This window comes from Elephantulus edwardii, unplaced genomic scaffold, assembly GCF_000299155.1.
Source record: "Elephantulus edwardii isolate Elephantulus edwardi_28Jun2011 unplaced genomic scaffold, EleEdw1.0 scaffold00012, whole genome shotgun sequence".
NCBI classification, from domain to species: Eukaryota; Metazoa; Chordata; class Mammalia; order Macroscelidea; family Macroscelididae; genus Elephantulus; species Elephantulus edwardii.
In genome coordinates, this window is record NW_006399762.1 from 26,279,859 (window position 1) to 26,284,365 (window position 4,507).

The following is a 4,507-nucleotide window of genomic DNA, read 5'->3' on the forward strand; positions in this document are numbered from 1 at the left end:
AGACTCTGAGTATTGCATTAGAGCGCCAAGAAGCCAAAGCTAAAAGAAGAAATCAAACAGCTGAACGGAAACTTCTAAGAGGCAGCTCGGGACGACAAAGCAAGGTACTATAATGAAATGTGCAGAGATCTGGAGTCAGAAAATCAAAAAGGCTGAACTCGCTCAGTGTTTCTTAAGCTGAAGGAGCTGAAAAACAAATTCAAGCCATGGGTTTGAATTCAAGTTTGGGTAGAATGTTAAATGATCCAGGAAGTATCAAAAGAAGATGGAAGGAGTACACAGAGTCACTGTTATCAGAAGCAATTGCCTGACACAGAGAAACTTCATGAAATAACATATGAGCAAGAACCTATGGTGATGAAGGAGGAAGTTCAAGTTGCTCTGAAGGAATTGGCAAAAAACAAGGCTCCAGGAGTTGACAGCATATCGATTGACATATTTCAACAAACAGACGCTGCCCTGGATGTGCTCACTAAGTTGTGCCAGCAAATCTGGAGGACAGCCAGCTGGCCAGCTAGAAGAGATCGATATTTGTTCTCATTCCAAAGAAAGGTGACCCAAAAGAGTGTGGAAATTATCGAACGATATCACTGATATCACCTGCAAGCAAGATTCTGCTGAAAATTATCCAAAAATATTTGGAACAATATGTCAACACACAACTGCCAGATGTGCGGGCTGGATTTAGAAGAGGTCATGGTACTAGGGATATTATAGCTAATGTTGGATGGATCTTGGCAGAAAGCAGAGAATACCAGAAGAATGTCTATCTGTGCTTCGTTGACTATGCAAAGGCTTTTGACTGTGTGGATCACAACAAGCTATGACTGACTCAGAAAAATGGAAATCTCAGAACATTTGATTGTGTTAATGCGAAACCTATCCTTGGACCAAGAGGCAGTTGTCAGAACAGAGCAGGGAGACACTGCATGGTTCAAAATCAAGAAAGGGATCTTTCAGGGATGTATTTTGTCTCCATAACTTTTCAATCTGTATGCAGGACAGATCATCTGAGATACTGGGCTGTACGAGGAGGAATGTGGCATCAAGATTGGTGGAAGAGTCATCAACAACCTGCGTTATGCAGATCACACAACCCTCCTGGCTGAAACTGAGGAGGACCTGAAACACTTGCTGTACAAGGTCAAGGACTGCAGCCTCCTATATGGATTGAAGCCCAACATCAAGAAAACAAAGATTCTCACCACTGGGCCAATTGGCAGCATCAGTATGGATGGTGAAGAGATTGAGAGAGTTAACAGTTTTCGTTTACTTGGTTCCACAGTCAACACTCTTGATAACAGCAGCCAGGAATCAGGAGATGAATTGCATTGGGAAAGTCACCTGTGAGGGACCTCTCAAGAGCAATGACGTCAGGCTGGAGACTAAGGTGCACCTGATCCAGGCTATAGTCTTTGCCATTAAGTGCTATGCATCAGAGAGTTGGACAGTGAATAGGGATGATAGAAGGAGAATTGATGCCTTTGAGCTGCGGTGCTGGAGGAGATTGTTGAATATACCATGGACTGCTAGGAGAACAAACAGATTTGTCCGAGAGGGTGAAGCCAGAATGCTCCTTGGAGCCAAAGATTCTAAAGCTTCATCTGACATACTTTGGGCGTGTTGCAAGGAGGGACTGGTTCTTGGAAAGGGACATCATGTTTGGGAGCGTGGGGGGACAGCGCAGGAGAGAAAGACCCTCGATGAGATGGATAGATTCTGTGAGTGGAGTGGTGGGAAATAGTGTGTTTGAGACAGCAAGGTTGGCACAAAATAGAATGGTGTTTAGGGCTCTTGTACATAGGGTCACTATGAGTCACAAGCAACTCGATGGCACATAACAACAACCACAAATTTTTTTCTACTTTATTTTACAATTAAATTATATATTATTCTTCAAGTTGAGTAAGGGGAAAGGCAATGAACAAGAAGAATCTGATGAGACATTTTAATTAATTGTAGTCTGTTTTTGTTGTTGCATGCTATTGAGTGAGTTCGAACCACAGTGACCATATTATGATGAACAATAAATCTGAACCTGGTTCTAACCATCCTGTGCCATCCTCACAATCTCTGGTATACGTAAGCCCATTGCTGGAGTCACTGTGTAAATCCATCTGGTTGAGGCCTTTCTCTTTTTTACCAACTCTCTACCTTCCCAACCATAATGTCCCTCTCCAAAGAATAGCCTCTCCTAGCAACATGTCCAAAGCATGCAAGACATGCTTTATCATCCTTGCCCCAAGAAGTACCATGGCTCCACCTTCTCTGAGACATATCTGTTTGTTCTTTTGGCAGTTCATGAGATATTATTTTCTAATATGACAGCTCAAAGACATCAATTCTATTTCTGTCCTCTTTATTCATTTTCCAGCTCTCAGATCCATAGCAAGTGATTGAAAAGATCATGGCCTGAATCAGATGCACTTTAGTCCTGAAACTGACATAATTGTTCCTCAATAATTTGGAAAGGTCTCTGACTTTATATTTGCCCAGTAAAATATGTCTCCTGATCTCCTGACTGCTGGTACCAAAGGTGTTGATTGTGGACCCAAGTAAGATGAAGTCATTGACTGTTTGGAATTTTTCTCCATATATGATCGTGTTGCCTATTGGTCCAAGGGATGAGAATTTTTGTTTTCTTGATATTAAGATATACTACGAATTGAAGGCTATAGTCTTTGATTTTTTTAATATTTTTTTATTATTATTAATTTCAGTGAACATCTACAGAGATTTTGGAATTCCATTCATTCATTGATGCACTTTTCTTCCCACCCACCCCTCAGTTCGCTCCTCTTCTTGAAAAGCTAAAGAAAAACTCCTTTATTGGTACACAATCCCCCCACCCCAAGTATACTCCACTCTGCAACCCTCATTCCGGGCTCTTATGATAATCATAATGCTCTAAAATATATTCATTTTAAACTATTCTCTCCTTCACCGGCTTCAATGTAGTAAACATAATTTATCCAGTTTTTCTCAGTCTTACCCCCACCCCAATGTCAGCCTCATTCTACAACAGTGGCACCATATAATATTTGTCCCTTTGTGACCGAGATATTTTACTCAGCATAATGTCCTCCAGGGTCTCCCATTTTTAATAATATTGCATGAGTTCCTTGTTTTTTAAAGCAGCGTAGTATTCCACTGTGTGAATATACCACAGCTTCTCTATCCATTTGTTTATTGATGGGCACTTAGATTGCTTCCAACTCCTTGCTACTGTGAACAAAGCTGCAATAAACATGAGTGTGCAAGATATTCTTTGATTTTTGGGGCAAGCATTTCAAGTCCTGCTCACTTTCAGCAAGCAACTATGCTGTACCTTCTTCATAATAGGCTATTGATGAATCTTCTTCTAATTCTGATATCATATTCTTCTCTATAGAATGCAGCTTTTTAATACTTTGCTCAGCATACATATTGAATATATATGGAGAGAAGATACAACTCTGATACATACCTATCTTAATTTTAAGCCATGTAGTGTTCTCGTGCTCTGTTCACACAATAGCTTCATGATTAAGTATAGATTTAGCATAATCATAATTAAGTGTTCTGGGATTCTTATTTTTCTTAATGTTATCCGTAATTTGTTACGATTCCTTTGGGAGGAGATTTCCTGTCCTTCTTCTGCGTATGTTAGAATTTATTTAATCAGTCCTCTAGGCTGAACAACTATGTTTTCCAAGTTACAAACTATATTTATATGGATTCATTGAAAGTCTTTTGATTCTCATTTTTAATATCATTAACTTCTGTTTTTCTTACTGATAAACTAATTCAAAGTATCATTGTTAAGTAGTTCTTTTGTTAATAGTTCTTATTTTAATGCACTCCATTTAAATGTGTTTAAGTTTTCAACTCTGTTTAAAAAGGCTAGTGGATCTTAAAAATTTTGGAAAAATTGCTAAGAATGGAAATTCCAAAATGCTTAACTGCGCTTATGCTTAACCTGTACATCAAGAAGCAATCATTCAGACAGAATAAGGATATAGTATATGGTTTAGAATCCAGAAAGATGTTCTTCAGGGTTGTATCGTTTCATCATACTTATTTACAATATTCATGATGATTGTATAAGGTGTGCTGTTGGACTACGTGAAGAATAGAGTGACATTAAGATTGAAGGAAGGCTTTTAAATTAACATTACATAGTTTTAGACAATGTGCAGATGACACAACCTTTCTTACATAAAATATAGAAGATTTGAAGGGCTTATTTATAAAGCTCAAAGACTGCAGCCTTTAGGACAGATTACATTTAAATACAAAGGAAACAAAAATTCTCACAACTGGACTAATAAACAACATATGATAAGTAGAGAAAAGATTGAAATTGTCAAGGATTTCATGTTACTTGGATCCACAGTAAACACTCATAGAAGCAGCAGTGAAGAAATCAAACAACATATTGCATTGTTAAAGATCTGCTATAAAGAACTTCTTTAAGTTGCTAAAGAGAAAGGATGCTAAAGAGAAAAGAGAACCTCATGCACTTGCT